The sequence below is a fragment of the Leptonotus elevatus genome, chromosome 4, assembly GCF_054856555.1.
Source record: "Leptonotus elevatus isolate MCC_2025b chromosome 4, RoL_Lele_1.0, whole genome shotgun sequence".
Taxonomy (NCBI): domain Eukaryota; kingdom Metazoa; phylum Chordata; class Actinopteri; order Syngnathiformes; family Syngnathidae; genus Leptonotus; species Leptonotus elevatus.
The window spans coordinates 27,633,580-27,650,904 of record NC_141242.1 but is presented as its reverse complement, the minus strand read 5'-3'; the positions used below and the strand labels follow the sequence as shown (position 1 = coordinate 27,650,904).

Sequence of the window (17,325 nt, the reverse complement as noted above, 5' to 3'; positions counted from 1 at the left end):
TAAATGCAGCGTCCATTCGTCCATGTTAGATTTGTTTGCTACTCCCGGCTTCCGCGCTTCCTGGTTTCGTCACAGCTGCATATCATGTCGCTCTGTGATTGGTCATCGTGAAAATCAACAGGCTAAGGACAAGATACATTCTCGGGAGTTTGTGAACTCACAAATACCGCAATAATTAATCTTGCGGAGCAAGGTTAAAATTAGATGATGGTTTAATCAATATTGTTTCCTTAAAAATTATTAAATTGGGGTACACTGACGGAATCGTGGTTGCCAGTGTGCGCCTACAGCCATTCTGACCCCTACCAAAAGTTTGCACCATCCATACACCACTGTGAGGGACACTGGAGGCAATGTGTGTGAAGTGTCTTGCCCAAGGACACGACGCCACATGACTTGGGGAGAGTGGGAATCGAACAGCAGACCTTCTGGTTGGAGCCTCGGCCGCCAATTATACACTATGCATTTAAGAAATAAAAACTGTTGATAAAAATGCAATCTTCATTTCTTATATTGTCATATTTTTATTGTTTACTAAAACCATTGCCTTTGTCCCTGGGATTAACCTGCAAAAAATTGTTCCTCAAAATTAGAAAGTAGCTCCTCAAAGTCATTGATTCGCTTAACTGCTCCGCAAAATATATTCATCTACAAAAATATATTTTGAGCCTTATACTTAAAACTTATTATTATCTCTTCATTAGTGTATTGTGCTAAATGTATAGACTGAAATTAAAAATTCTGTCAAAAGACAGCTCAAAAATGAATAGTCAACCATTTTTACAGGAGGTTTCAAATAAATATTTTTGAATAACATAAACAGGTAGTCTTCAGAGTCCAGGGGGTTAATACCTGCACAAAAAAAAAAAAGGTTTAAGTGAGTCATAAAATAGTAGTAAAAATGTAATGTTTGTTGAGTGTCTGTCACCAATGCTTGCCGATGCCCAAGTACTTGGTCTGCTCGTCAGTCAGCTTTGTAAGGTAAATGTCAAAGCCAGGGATGTGAACTGGCCACGTATTCGTCTGTGAAAATTAATATTGAAATTTCAAACTTTGGGGATTTTGTGTTAATATTACAAATATTGAAAAATAACTCACCCATCTTTTTTGGCAGCAGGTAGACATCCCGTTTCTAACGTCCTTCTGGAGCGTCAATGAGGGCCAGTATGGCAAGCCCTATGAGCATTTATTCCATATCCTTGATATCAGACAGTAGTGTTTCTCACTAGTTCAGTCTTTGTCAGCACTAGTTGGACAATTAGCCACACTAGCTATGCACTTTGTCATACTAGTTGCACAGAAATACTGACTAGTCACTAATTTTTAGCAACGTGTTAATTAGTCAAACGTGAATTCTTCTCACTAGTGACATGTGTCCTATGATTTCCTTGCACTAGTTAGGTTGTGAGAGCTGAAACATCCACTAGTTAACTAGTGAAAGAAAAAACACTGACAAGTTAACTAGTGAACGGCTCTTGAAGTCTACATGTTGAACTAGTGACACGCAATTGTTTTACTAGTTAACTAGTGATGCCCCAAATATCTACTAGTGAACGTTTTGGACCTCACTAGTTACACTAGTGAGACATTTTGACTGAACTAGTTCAACTAGTGAGGTCCAAAACGTTCACTAGTAGAACTAGTGGATGCCAACATGCTCACTAGTAAACTAGTTGCACCCCAAAAATGAATGAGGAGGTGGGGCCGACGTGCATCCAGGATTCCTATTGGCTCTGCAGTTAAAATACACCAATCAAGATTCAGATTTTGTCATTATCCCACCCCTTTAATTGCATGTTTTACACTAGTTTACAAGTTGTCCTGAGGAATTGGAGCTCGTTAACAAGTGGATGCCTATTACGATTACATGTTAACTAGTGAATGCAGAAACCCAGACTACACAACTACTTGCATCTATTTGGACCTTACAAGCTAACTAGTGAGGCTCAAAATGTTCACAAGTTAACTAGTAAATGCAGAGATATCCACTAGTTACACAAGTTGGGCTCTTTATGATGCCACTTGTTAACTAGTGAAACACGTGTTTTCCTACAAGTAAACTATCTGTGTACAGAGTGAGTAACTAGTAAACTAGTGACACATATTTTCTTATCACTAGTTTACTAGTAGAACGTATTTTGTCTCACGTGTCGGCCTCAAGAATGAATTTGTACAGACTTTGACTGCAAGTTTCACACAATTGCTCACAAGCTGGCATGTGCACACAACTACTTAACCAGTGAAAATAATTACATTTTACTAGTTGACATGTTTGCCAGTTACAACACTTCGCAAGTTCACTAGTTGTGCGCACATGTCAGCTAGTAAGCATTTTTGTTAAACTAGTATGATGTAAAAGACGCCTATTACACTAGAAACATCAACTAGTGCAACAAAATTCACTACATGTTAGATATGTGTTGTACTAGTTGGGCACAGTTGCTTACTAGTGCTACATAAGGGTCCACTAGTTAAAAGACACGCCCAACATGTAGGAAAAATGTCTAACGTGTTCTGTCAAATCTTTTACAAGTTCATTTCTTGGTCTGACTTGTGAAAGAAAATGCCTTCCACTAGTTAACTAGTTAAATAAACATCAGTGTCACTTGTTAACTAGTGACTCAGTCTGGATGTAACTAGCTTGCAAGAGAGAAACCAAGTGATTCAAGTGAGGTCAAAACGCGCCCAACTAGTGCCACAAGTGGGTATATTTGCATTTACTAGTTCACTAGATCACATTTTGTACCTCACTAGTCAGCTAGTAAGGTTGGGAAGATCCCAACTGGTGTAACTAGTGGACATTCTATGCCTTCCTAGTTAACTAGTAATAAATGTTAAATCTTACAAGTGATCCACTAAGGTAAGAAAAAACGCAACTGGTGATACCAGTGGACATTCGGCCCTTACATGTCAACATGCAAAATGCAACAATGGACCATAGACGTCTTGAATGTGACTCAAACGCCAACACGTTCACTAGTGCACTGCATGCAAATGAAGCAGGCGGGACAAGAACTTTGATTGGTCGATATTCAAATTAGATGTCTTGAAGCTATAACCCTTAAGTGCCTGGACCAGCTAATCTAAAGAAAATCAACTGTATTTACAAAAAACTAACAAAACAACAACAACACATGCTCAATTCATCTCGCCCCCACCAGTAAACTAAATAAGCATTATGGCTGTTTTCAGTTTGTTTTATTTTTAAATAACTGGATAAGTACTTTTGCACTGTATAGATACAGTGCATAGACAGAAAGTGACCAGTGGGCTCAAAAATGGACACTATAGTGGTGTCAGAACTGGAGACACGAACTAGTGATGTTGCAGTCATTTTTGGGCTTACTTGTTAACATGTAAGCTCAATGTAAGCTTACTTACAACAAGTAAGTTTACATTAAGTGTACAAGTAAGCTAACTTGTAAGCTCAATGTAAGCTTACATGTTAACATGTACGCTCAATAAAAGCTTACTTGTTAACATGTATGCTCAATGTAAGCTTACTTGTTATCTTGTAAGGTCAATGTAATGTGTTTACTAGCCTACGAGTGGGCACGCTGAGCTTGATATCACAGATATCAAGCTCGGTGTGCATGTTGACATCCTTGTGTGCATGTTGACATGCTTGATATCCTTGATATAGTGGACACTTTAAGGAATACTCGTCCAGACAAGTTCTTACTTCGCCTTTATTACCCAGGATGCACCAAACAAGATCTGCGTGACTTCGGACAGCCAATCAGCCAATCATGATACATTTCCTACCACCAGCAGTTTGAACAGATTTCACAACAAATGACAATTCAAATCCTCAAGAAGGGAGAATTTATTTCAGAACTGTTGCACTGGATTCCTTTTTATTTAGTATAGCATATAAAGTGGAAAGTGACTGCACTGTATTGATTTTGAATAGATACAAGGGGCAGTAAATGACTGTGGAAGCTCAAATTCTGGCTTTACAGGGTTACATTTTTCCTGGGTTGAGCTCTGATCATAGAGCCAATAGGAGTTACTCACTTATGGCATTGTCCGGCCTCCTGATTAGCATTTAGCGTAACTAGTGCCACTAGTGAGCAATTTGGTTTTCACTTGTTCTACTAGTGAACATTTGGGCATCATAGCTACCTAGCAAATTCAAAAGACTAACACTAGTTGACTAGTGAGCATGTTGGCATCCACTAGTTCTACTAGTGAACATTTTGGACCTCACTAGTTTAACTAGTTCAGTCAATATGTCTCTCTAGTGTAACTATTGCAAATTTTGGACATCACTAGTTAACTATTAAAAATGTTGAGTGTCACTAGTTCAACATGTAGACTTTAAGAGGCTTTCACTAGTTAACATGTCAGTGTTTTGTCATTCACTAGTTAACAAGTAGGTATTTCAGCTTTCACTAGTAAGCTAGTGCAGCAAATCAGAGGCAACTAGTTAACATGTTAGAATAATTCACGGTCAACTAGTAAACATGTAAGAGCTTTTGTGCCTTACTAGTTAACTAGTAAGACTTTGAACATTACTTGTTAGGTCCACTGGGCAACTAGTGCATAAAAAAGCTGACTAGCTGCGAGTTTGGCACTACATGCATGCTTATATGTGTCACTAGTTAGACTTGTGTCCGCACGAGTTGGATTAAAGTGGCACAAGTTGCAGAAAATGGGTGAAATGTCAATGTTTTTGTACAAGTAGTACGACAAAGCGCATAACTAGTATGGCTGAATGTCCACCTAGACTGACGAAGACTGCACTAGTTAGGAAACACTACTGTCTGATATCAAGGATATGGAATAAATGCTCAAAGGGCTTGCCATAACTGTCTGATATCAAAGATATGGAATAAATGCTCAAAGGGCTTGCTGAACAGTTATGAGTGACAAAGAAAATTCCACTGCTGTATCGCAGATATGTAATATTGATTGCAAACATTCACCTTACTTTTTTTTTTTACCATACAAACACTTCTGTTTTGATTTAAAAATGTAATACTTAAGCAAATGTGAATTTACGTTCTCCTGTCTATGGTGTTTGCATTTAATGTTAGCATTAAGCTAGCAGACTTTCGTACAACAAAATTATGTGGTTTTGAAATATGCAATGTTGATTTTATTTTGTTGTATGTCAGTTTTATGATAAACATCAACTTGGAGTGACAACTTAACATTTTGAAACAAGCAAGCTTTGACTCTTATTTGGAGAACTCAGCGCGCACCAGCCTCCCATTACTTGACATTGAGAGTGTGAGAACAGACTCTAAGAAATACTTAAAAAGGAATACATTTAAGTGTGTTTTAAAAAGTTTAAGTATACTGTAACTGCTGTCTCCATAAGTTAAATTGCTGTTTTTGTGGGTGCTCACGTTTTTGTCCACAGTCCTAGTGGTGACACTTTGGAACAGTTTCATATTGTGAAGGGGAAAAAAATGCATCCTGGATAAGAGTAAAAATCTCTGATCATTTCCATGTACACTACTTGTGTGCCAATATTTTTGTCCACAGAATCAAGAGCAATCTGTGTGCGGGTCACACACCTGAGTGGTGGCAGTGATTGAGAGGACAAAGGGGGGCACAGCGGAGCAGCTCAGATTCAGCAAACGACCCTGAAGTGAGAATAAGAGAGACAAAAGACATCTATGGACATGGGTCACTTTAAACAATCCAGGTCTCATACGTCCAATCAGATGGGAGGCCTATTCAAACTTGATGGCACGTTTGTATATGCTTGCTGCTTTATTTAGGAAGAACTACACAATTTTTTGACCTGAAATGACCGTGAAACATTTTATTTATTATTATTTTTTTTTTTAAGAGCTCAGTATTGTTCATTCGGAAATGTCATCATCATTGCTGTTTTTTATTTTTTTTATTTTTTATATATATATATATTTTTTGTGTGTGGGTGAGTATGTGTATGTGCGTGCGTGCGTGTATTTGTTAGCTCACCAGAAAACCTATTAGAAAAAATCTCATACCGTTCACCTAAACCGAACACCAGGAGACCCGAGGGGACCAAAGAAAACCAAGGAAGGTGAAATCCAGCACCGACCAGACACCCCCCACCAGAACTCCTCCCCAGCCCAAGAAACATCCAGACCCCAACAAATCCAAAAAACATAAAATCAGGGAGGCCTCAAGAGACCAAAGGAGAGACCGAGAAAAGGAAGGAAGGACAGACGAAGCCGCGTGAGATCCGCAGACACCAGCCTCCACCGATTCAATAACCTGAGGAGGAAACAGATTGTGTCTGAGTTTCGGTAGATGCTGGTGTGGTGGATCTGGCATGCATGAAAATCTCCACCAAAGAGGGGAGCCGTCGACCCCCGCCGGAACAGAGCAAGCGCAACACCTCAGGGCCCCCCAGGCCGCGGCAACGCCAAAAGACGACCCCCGGGCCCCGCCAGGGCCACCGGCCGGAGAGCAAACCCAGGAGCAGGAGCGCCCCCCGCCCCAACACGGCCCGCGCCCCCGGCCCAACGCAGCAGGACGGGGCACTGCAGGCCCACCAGGCACCCCACCGGCCCCCAACCCCCGCACCCCCACGACCCCCCGCCCCCCATCCACCCCCGCCACCCACCCCAACCCAGCCCCAGCCGCCCCCACGTCCCCAATCCCCCAGACACCCCCCACCCCCAGCACCCCCCCACCCCGCAACCCCCACCACCGCCCCCCCCCCAACAAAGCCGCCCCCCCCCGACCCCACCCCGACCAACCGGCAGCCCCCCAACCCCCGACCAACCGGCAGCCCCCCAACCCCCGACCCCCAGCCCCCGGGGACCACCCGCACCCAGGCACCGGCGCCGAAGAGGGGCCGGACAGCGGAGCGGAGAGGGCAGCCGCGCCCACCCCACCCCCCGCCGTGTGGAAGGACGGAACACCGGGGGCAGAAGGGGGAGATGGGGGCACCGGAGGGCGGCCGACACCCCCGAACCCCAGGCCCAGCGGGGGAAGGCCCCGGTCGTCACCCCAGCGTTCTTTGTGAAAATTAACCCCTGTTACTGAGTCCGCCAGCTCGCGGACTGGCGAACTCTACCCCTAAACCGTGAATGTGACCCCACCCAGTGTATATACAAGTGTGTGTGTGTGTGGTGCATTAAAATTAGGAGCAGGTGAACCGGAGCCGATGGAAATGATATTCCCACGCTCCGATCCACCCGCCACCCAAGCATGTTACTGAGTGTATGTGGTGCATTAAAAAAAATAGATAGGGCGGGGGGGGGGGGGGGCGGGGACACGGACAGGTGACCGCAGCACTGCGCTATACTGCGGCCCCCAACCGATGGCACCCCCACAAGCCCCCCCCCCCACAAGTTGTGTGGTATATTAAAATTGGAGGGGAGTTGTAGGGTGAAGACGGTGTTTCCACCCTACCCCACCCCCCAAAGTGTGTTATGTGCCCTATATGTCTATAAAAGTGTATTGTGCAAACCTAGTGTAGTGAGTTAAGAGGAGTGACCAGCGGGGCCCTCCCCAACCGGGCGGGGGCAGGAGGCGCACCGGCCCACCAAGCCCCCACCCACCCCACCAGGACCCCGGCGGGCATATGGGACCCGTCCGGCGGGGCGATAGGGCTCGCCCCCCGGATACTGGGTCCCGCCCGAGGTGCCAGGACGCCCACCGGAGCGGGGCGGGCACGACACCAAACCCCAGCCACCCCCGCCGGCCCCCGTAGCACCGAGCCATGGATGGAGCCCCCGGCCCAGGGGAGGGGAAGGAAGGCGTACCGGGGAGGGGGAAGGGAGGGGGGAAGGGGACGACAAGAAGGGCAGGGGGCAGCGGCAGGGACGCAAGGAGAGGGGGAGAGGAGGAGGAAGGGTGACGAGGGAGAGGGGACAGGGAGGCGGAGGACGGGCGGGGAGAGGCGAGGAGGGAGAGGCAGCAAGGGGGAGGAAGGGGGAGGGGAGAGGGAACCACCGGGCACCCCGGCGGCCCACAGGCCCCGAACCGCGTCGCCGGGCCCAGAGCGACGGACCGCGCCGGAACGGCGCCGCCCCCGACACCAGGGAAAGCCCCGCAACGCAGCACCCCCCAAGAGACCCAGGGAACGGCCAAGACGCAGCCGCCACCCAGCAGCCAACAGAGGGGCAGACCCGCCCACGCCCAGCCAGGGGGGACAGCACCCACAGAATTAACCCACTGGCATGCCGTGAATCCGAATATCAACCCCTGGTGCCCATCGGAGGTGAATCTGCTCGATCCCGCTGGCAGCAGCCGGGTTCCTGACTATAGAAACACAACCATTAGTTACAAATTGCCTAATACAGAAACATCAATGCAAGTTATAACGCTGCTGTGGCTCTCGCTAACAGGCAGAATTAAAATCCAAGTTTAGGTTAAAAAATTCTATATACGTAGACCATGTTTCTTTAAATTTTGACATTTGGTTTTTATTTGAGGCAGATATTTTTTCCATTAAAATATGATTTATGAGGAGGTTAGACCATTGGTCGATATTCAAAGTTTGTTTATTTTTCCAGTTAACAAGAATTGTTTTTTTTGCGATAGTAAGGGCTACAAGTATAGATTGAAATTGTTTATGTGGTAAGTCAATTGTTGTTAAGTCACCTAGCAAACACAAGTTTGGAGAGAACGGTATCCTACAGTCCAAGACAGCGGAAAGTTTTTCTAAGACTTTAGTCCAGAAACACATAACCGGAGTACATAACCATAAAGCATGAAAATAAGTGTCTGTAGTGTTTTGTAAACACTGGAGACAAATGTCGGAGTCTGAGAGTCCCATTTTCTTCATCATATATTGAGTAATGTATGTTCTGTGAATAATTTTATATTGGATAAGTTGTAAATTTGTGTGTTTTGTCATTTTAAAAACATTTTCACAAACTTGAATCCAAAAGACAGATTCCGGAGCTATAGACAAGTCTGTTTCCCATTTTGAGATGGGTAAAGACGTTTTATCAGTATATGAAAGTAACTTATATATTTTTGAGAGTTTTTTTGTTGTTGTCGGAGAAAGCTTGGTAATATCTTTAGCTAAAACAGGCGGTTGGAGCGTACCCTGGAGTGTTGGAATTTGTTTCTTTATCATACTTTTAACTTGCAAATAATGTAAAAAGTTTCCGTTTTTTATTTTATATTTTTGGAGCAAGGATGTATATGATATAAACATATTATCTGAGAAGAGATTGAAACATTTATAAGAGTATATAAAGTACGTGAAAACCAGTGCTGTCAAAGTTAAAGCATTAACTGATTAATTAATCAAGAAATATTATTGCATTAATCATGAATTAACGCAGATTAATCGCATTTAGTTTTGACCATAGATTATCCTTTAGCGTGACAGCGGATGGTTACGTTTAAGGTAGCACTGGTTATGTTTTAACAATAAACATAAATACATACATTTAAGTAAAGCATTTAATAAATGTGTGCGTATCACATTTAGAATATTTGTTCATGTCAAAATATTGGGTTACTTTTTTCCCATTTTTAATTATGCAAGTAATTAACTGATTAGAAAAAGAGGTGGGTGAACGTGTGCAGTGGATCAAAAAATGTTGAAGACGCCCTCATAACATTAAATGTCAAAATAATTAACACATAAACGGTGCTCTTCAAATTTGGCTGGACACATTTTTTTGATAAAATAATACTTTTTATTAAGCGATTAAACGTGATTAATCAAAATTCCAAGATGTGATTAATCTGATTTTAAAAAATTATCATTTGACAGCTCTAGTAAATACATAACCATATGATTAGTTTAGGGGCGGCACGGTGGAAGACTGGTTAGCACGTCCGCCTCCCAGTGCAGAGGACGTGAGATTGAGTCCGGGCTTCGGCCTTCCTGGGTGGAGTTTGCATGTTCTCCGGGTGCTCCGATTTCCTCCCACATTCCAAAGACATGCATGTCAGGTTAATTGAACACTCTAAATTGTCCCTTGGTGTGATTGTGAGTGTGGATGGTTGTTTGTCTCTCTGTGCCCTGGATTGGCTGGCAACCAGTTCAGGATGTATCCCGCCTACTGCCTGAAGCCAGCTGGGATAGGCTCCAGCGACCCTTGTGAAGACTAAGCGGTTAAGAAAATGGATGGATGATTAGTTTATATCAGGCACTTTGCAGTGTTTAATTTCTTATTTAAAGTGACCGTGTTTAATAAGTAATACTGGACATATAATAATTGTTTTAATCTGTATTAATCTCACTCTAATTCTGGAGTTAATCTAGATTAAAATTCATTTGAATTTTGACAAAGGCAACACGAGTTACCGAAATAATGACACTTGCTGATGATAAATAAGTCTTTTACTTTGTAAATGTCATGGTTTGGGTTGGGTCTTGGTTAGTTGTATTTGCTTTTGTCATGTTTTGGGTTTAGCTCGGGTTTTGTTTGAGTTTGTTATGTTATGTTATGTTATTCCTGTCATGATCTGTGTTCTGTTTTCCTTGTGTGTCTCCCTTGTCTTGTACAGCATTATCATGTCCACCTGTGTTCACCTGCCTTTCATCGTGTGTCAACCAATCAGTGCCCTCAGCTACTTGTGTCTTGCCCAGGTGTGTCTCGTTATGTCAATTAATGTGTGTGTATTCAGTCTCGTGTTTTCCCTTTGTCTGTGTTGATCCATTGTTGTTTCCTCCTGTCGTTCCCCCCACGTCTCACTTTGCTTGCCTTTTTGGACTTTGTTGTTTTTGTTTCCGGCCATTACCTAGTTTGGCTCCTTGTTTTTGTTTAATTAAAGAAACCCCCCTATATATATATTTTTTTCTTTTTTTTTTACTTCATATTTGCCTCCTCGCCCTGCTTTTCTGCACTTGGGTCCGCAACTACCACCACAACCAAACCCGGACCCAGTGGGAATATCCCGACGCGGGTGCAAAACTCCATCTGCCTGCTGACCACCCTCATTCCCACCACGTAGGTTCACGTAATAGAAAAGTACAAACAAAACAAAAACACATACTCATACACAACAAAAACAAGTGCACTTAATACCTATTATAAACATGTTCTAAAGACATATGATGCAATTCAGATTTACAGTTCCAGACCAGGTAAATTGTTCACATGTGTTATTAAAGAGTCCCAGGGTTTTGTGGAATTTGTTGATGGATCAGTTGAGGGTAAATCGAATCATTTCCAATTTATGATTTTGCATAACATCCCTAATCCAGTGGTGATTCAAAGGAGGATTGGCATCCTTCCATTTGAATAAAATCAAGCGTCTGGCTAATAATGAACAAAAGGCAATGACTCTCTGTAAGTAAGCAGGGGGTTCACATCCCATTGGGTCAGAAATAAAAACCAAAACAGCAACCAATGGAGATGGTGAAATATGACAAGCACAAACTTTAGAGATTACATCAAAAAAGAAAGACCAAAACTGAACAAGCTTCGGACATGACCAGAACATATGATAAGAAGTAACAGTAAATTGTTTACATCTGCCACATAATGGATTTATGTTTGGAAATATCCTAGCCAGTCTGGCCTCAGAAAAATGTAATCTATGCAGCACTTTAAATTGTATTAAGGCATGTCTAGAGCATAATGAAGAAGAGTGAACTCTCTTAAGTGCCTTATCCCATTCCTCATCGGACATCTGAGCACCTAAATCAGTTTCCCATTGTTCTTGAATGTGCGAAATGGAGTGATCACAGCATTTCATAATATGGGCATAAATAAAGGATATTCTGCCTTTAGTCCGACTATTAACACTTAAGAGAGAATCCAAACAGGACAAGGGAGGAAGATCAGGAAAGTTGGCAATTTTTTTGCGGGTGAAATCTCTAATCTGCAAATAACAAAAACAATTATTATTGTTCAGCCCAAATTTTTTAGATGGCTGCTCAAAGCTAGCAAATGTGCCACCAATATATAGATCCTTAATACTATAAATACCCTTGCTATACCAGGTTTTGAAACCGTTATCCACCAAAGATGGCTGAAAAAGGTGGGTATGTAAAAGTGGGGAATGAATAGAAACACTCTGGGTCACAATACGTAACTATTGTGTTACAATTATATTGTCTTTGATAGGAGAAGTTAGTGAGGCACATAGTAAGGCAGGGAGTGAATATCGGCTACTAGTGGACTTTTCAATCTGGAGCCATGCAGGGATCTTATTGTCCCAAACTTTTAACCATAGGGATATGGCAATAAAGTTTGCAGCCCAATAGTATGTGCGCAAATTTGCAAGTTAAAAGTATGATAAAGAAACAAATTCCAACACTTCGGGGTACGCTTCAGCCGCCTGTTTTAGCTAAAGATATTACCAAGCTTTCTCCGACAACAACAAAAAAACTCTCAAAAATATAAGTTACTTTCATATACTGATCAAATGTCTTTACCAATCTCGAAACGGGAGACAGACTTTTGGATTCAAGTTTGTGAAAACTTATTTAAAATGACAAAACACACAAATTTACAACTTATCCAATATCAAATTATTCATAGAACATACATTACTCAATATATGATGAAGAAAATGGGACTCTCAGACTCCAGTGTTTACAAAACACTACAGACACTTATTTTCATGCTTATGGTTATGCACTCCGGTTATGTATTTCTGGACTTTATAAAGTCTTAGAAAAACTTTCCGCTATCTTTGTACTGTAGGATACCTTTATCTCCAAACTTGTGTTTGCTAGGTGACCTAACAACAACTGACTTACCACATAAACAATTTCAATCTACACTTGTAGCCCTTACTATCGCTGGTCGCTCCTCTTAACTCACTACACTAGTTTTGTACAATACACTTTTATAGACATAGGGCACTTAACACACTTTGGGGGGGGTGGGGAAGGTTGGAAACACCGTCTTCGCCCTACAACTCCCCTCCAATTTTAATGCACCACACAACTGTGTGGTGCATTAAGGCCCTGAGGTGTTGCGCTTGCTCTGTCCTGGCAGGGATCGACGGCTCCCCTCTTTGGTGGAGATTTTCATGCATGCCAGATCCACCGCACCAGCATCTATCGAAACTCAGACACAATCTGCTTCTTCCTCAGGTCATTGAATCGGTGGAGGCTGGTGTCTGTGGATCTCACTCTGCTTCGTCTGTCCTTCCTTCCTTTCCTCAGTCTCTCCTTTGGTCTCTTGAGGTCTCCCTGATTTGTTGGAATTTAGATGTTTCTGGGGTTGGTGAAGGACTCTGGTTGGTGGCCCGGTGGGTGGTGTCTGGTTGGTGCTGGATTTCACTTTCCTTTCTTTTCTTTGGTCCTTCCTCGGGTCTGCTGATGACATTACCGAATGAACAATACTGAGTTCTTCAAAAGAGAGAAAAAAAATAAAATCACATTTTAAAGGAAAAAATATCTGCCTCGAATAAAAACCAAATATCAACATTTATACAAACATGGTCAACGTGTATAGAATCTTTTATTCTAAATCTGGTTACTTAATTCTGCCTGTTAGCGAGAGCCACCACATCGCAATAATTTATTTTGCCATTTCTGTATTAGGCAATTTGTAACTAATGGTTGTGTTTTTATAGTCAGGAACCCAGTTGCCAGCACACCTCGAATGACACCTTACAGTCACCAACTCCTCAAGATTAACTTCCAATGGGCACTAAGGGTTAATATTCGGAATCACTGCATGCCAGTGGGTTAACTTTATAGGTGCTGTCCCCCCCCTGGCTGGGCGTGGGTGGCTCTGCCCCTCTGTTGGCTGCTGGATGGCGGCTTCATCTTGGCCGTTCCCATGGTCTCTTGGGGGGTGCTGCGTTGTGGTGCTCTCCCTGGTGTCCGGGGCGGTGCCGCCCCGGCGCGGTCCGTCGCTCCGTGCCCAGCGACGCGGTTTGGGGCAGGTGGGCGTCTGGGGTGCCCCATGGTTCCCTCTTCCCTCGCCGCCTCTCCCTCCTCAGGGGAGTGGGGGCTGTGGGCAGGTGGAATTCCTGGTGGGCTTGCCGTGCCCCGTTCTGCTGCGTTGGCCTTGGGGCGCGGGCCATGTTGGGGTGGGGGGCGCTCCTGGCTCTGCTCTCCGGCCGGTGGCCCCTGCGGGGCCCGGGGGTTGTGCTTTCTCTGCCTTGGCCGGGGTCGACGGCTCCCCTCTTTGGTGGAGGTTTTCATGCATGCCAGATCCACCACACCAGCATCTACCAAAATTCAAACACAATCTGCTTCTTCCTCTGGTCGTTGAATCGGTGGAGGCTGATGTCTGTGGATCTCACTCTGCTTCATCTATCCTTCCTTCCTTTCCCCTCAGTCTTTCCTTTGGTCTCTTGAGGTCTCCCTAATTTGTTGGAATTTAGATGTTTCTGGGGTTGGTGAAAGACTCTGGTTGGTAACCCAGTGGGTAGTAGGTGATGTTTGGTCGGTGCTGGATTTGACTTTTCTTTCTTTTATTTGATCTTTCCTCGGGTATCCTCACAACTTCTCGACTCTAGCTGGATTCTGAAGTATTCGGTTTAGGTGAACGGTATGGGATTTTTAATAGGTTTTAGGCGAATTAATGAGCACACACTCACACGCATGCACATATGCCCACACACACACACACACGCACACAGACACGCATACATACATACGCTTTCTTTATAGGCGTTTCACATTGCTTCGCAGAGAGCCAGCCGCCATTCTACGTCACTACGCACTGCGACATAAATAACAATGGCCACATACGTCCAAATAAAGTTTCTACACCTGCCGCACATGCACATACAAAAAAAGAGAGAGAATAAAAAACAAACAAAGTGTCTACAAATTGTATTAAACTGGAAATCATTTTTGAAAATGAATCTCAGTTATGTTAGTAACAACCAAATAAATAATACATAACAAACTTGTCATTACCATCGGGGTTTTTTTTATGGGGCAGCCATTTTGTCACTTGCTGCTAACTAAAAATGACATCACAATTGTTCAGGGCTAAGGTAATGACCAATCATGGTTCACCTGTTTTTTCTGAAGTTGAGCTGTGACTGGTCATTACCTGAGCCCTTAGCAACTGTGGTGTCATTTTTAGTCAACAGTCAAGTGACAAAATGTCCACCGCAGAGATGGATAAATATGGATGGATGTTGTTCTTAACTCATATTCCACAAACGCAATATTAATCAGAATACTGTGTTTAGACCAGTGGGGGCACATACAACATATTATTGTTAAGATTTTTGTGGGTCCACTTCCCCTTTCAATCACATTCTCTTATTGAGCATTCACAATGCAAAATCTTTGAGCAGAGGCCAGGTGGTCAAACACTGTAAACCTGGATAGATAGGTCCTACGTTGAAAAAAAAAAGGCTTGCTTTAAATTTTGAAGCAATGAAGTGTTATGCAGACTGTGTTTATTGTACTTGTGCTCTTAATGGAATGGAGCATTTAGAAAGAATGTAACTTAAAGTACTTAGTTTAAAACAATAATTTAGTTTGTATCTCTATTAGCAATTGAACCATTTTGTATATTATAACTGGCCAAAATAACTATTTAAAAAAATATGCCTTACTAAAAAATATGCCTTACAAATTGGTATCTTCCTCTTTTTGATGCCGTGTTTCAGGTGCTCCAGTGCATGTTTACAAGCTTTCCTTTCAAGTTCAACAGTGCTGACTGGAAAACAAAAAAGAATGCTCTAAAATGTATGATGATTTGGTTATTTAATAAAACAGTGACCTTAGAAAAACTTACCATCTACGAATACAGTATTTCCCTTTTTTCTGGTTGGTCCCCAAGCACCGCAAAAAGGGTTGCCCGAAACAAACAGAAGACCCTGTTCAACAGAAAATAATTTTTTTTTGGGTGGCACAATGTGATTATTGTGTTCTTTGATAATCATAGTTAGTAGTTATTACTCACAAATCTATTTAATGATGGATCTGGGTGTGCTGTTGTAGAGCTGGAATTGTGTTTGTGGTTTTGAAAAAGTGAGTTGTGCACCAAAATCATTTACCATGTCTTGCTCTCCTACTCCTCATAATGGATTTTGTGGACAGAACATTTTGGAAAAACATTCACAGCCTGAAACCTGAGCACAATTGATATTCTATTAATTAATATGTTATCATCTCATATTATGAACTTTGAAAACATACCAACATTACCTTAAAATATGCACTTTGCCACCTTCCTCTTTATGGGTAAGACCTCTGCATCTTCTCCTTCCCCGTTAAACCTGTGCCAAGTTACATTCTCTGTCACTGGTTGTTTCAACATTTGGATGTGGTGGAAGGTAGTTCACCTCAGCTTTCTCCAACTTCTTATAAATGAATACTTTGTGGGTGTTTGTTCACCTGACTGTTTCCTTACCAAAGAGTGTCCACCAAGCTCTGGACAAGGTAAACCATGCTTTCTAAATTTGAATAAGTAGTAAATTAGCAATCTGGTTAAGAAGACGCTGGCACCACCCGTACACCATTTGGCTTGTCAAAACAGCACAAGCAACCTGTACATGAACAGACAACATATATTAAAAGCAACAAAGTACAACATTTACATATTTGTTACATTACAGTGTGAAAATAATGCAAAGTTAATTATTGGCTCAACAATTACTAAAAATGTTCTTTATTTGCCTTACCAAATAAATATCCTGCAGCATGACACCTCTCTGATTGGTTTCCTGATGAAAGGAGTTACAGTGAAAAGAACAGGTTACAGATAAACTTTATTAATACATTTCTATACGATTGCAAATAAACCTAGAAAATATGCTAATCAATGTTCTGTTAAAAAAGGCTGTTAAAAACAACTGAAATAAGATCCATTCTTCATGTAAACACTCCTAGTCTTCAGTGCAGTTCGTTAGCTTACTAGCATATTAGCAACATGGCACACAGGCTTGCATTACCTCCCATTGCTAATAGGCCGTTAGGATTAGAAATTTAGCTTCAACGTTTAGGATGATTCGTAACAATTTCTTCGCTCAAACCACCTCTAAAGACAACGTATGCTTAGCGACCCAATTGACAATGGACATGGTGATACACATTGACATTCTGTTGGTTTTATTTTAGCACAACTTTTACCTACCTGAAACACAGAACGCCGACACGTTTGGATTCCTGCTCATTACACGGCTCTCGGAGATTTGAGATTATTATTATTCTACGCCGTGTGCGTGTGTGTGTCAGTCTGGCTAGTAAATTGGCCCGCCACCTGGTGTCGTAGCTGTGAAACAGCGAGCAAATAACATGTTTAAATAGGAATTTTGTACCTTACAAAGTAGACATCATGAAAATCATAAATCAACTAGATGAAATTCAAATTGTATGAGATATATAATAGATATTTACAACATAACCTGAGAAATCTGTTATTTTTTAAATACATGATATACTAAGTATACATGCCACACAACACTATAATAACTACATAATTTAAATTAAGCTCTGCACGTTTTACAGTGCAAGTTGAATATTATCCCAGA

At 42.3% G+C, this 17,325-nt stretch overlaps 2 long non-coding RNA genes across 3 annotated transcripts; both read right to left on the bottom strand.

Moving 5' to 3' along the window:
• Positions 1 to 438: 438 nt before the first annotated feature.
• LOC147176449 (uncharacterized) lies at positions 439 to 1,218 on the bottom strand. The gene is made up of 3 exons (XR_015094566.1): positions 1,099 to 1,218; positions 929 to 1,023; positions 439 to 852 (listed from the first exon to the last, which is right to left on the bottom strand). It is a non-coding gene; the product is annotated as an uncharacterized LOC147176449 (long non-coding RNA).
• Positions 1,219 to 5,337: 4,119 nt separating this feature from the next.
• Positions 5,338 to 17,164, bottom strand: LOC147176448 (uncharacterized). 2 transcript variants are annotated; one of them, XR_015094565.1, is made up of 7 exons: positions 16,929 to 17,164; positions 16,477 to 16,518; positions 16,001 to 16,341; positions 15,756 to 15,924; positions 15,588 to 15,669; positions 15,423 to 15,509; positions 5,338 to 5,594 (listed from the first exon to the last, which is right to left on the bottom strand). It is a non-coding gene; the product is annotated as an uncharacterized LOC147176448 (long non-coding RNA). The 2 variants fall into 2 exon arrangements; XR_015094564.1 differs by lacking the exon at positions 16,929 to 17,164 and having other exon boundaries at positions 16,477 to 16,562.
• Between the last annotated feature and the right edge of the window lie 161 nt (positions 17,165 to 17,325).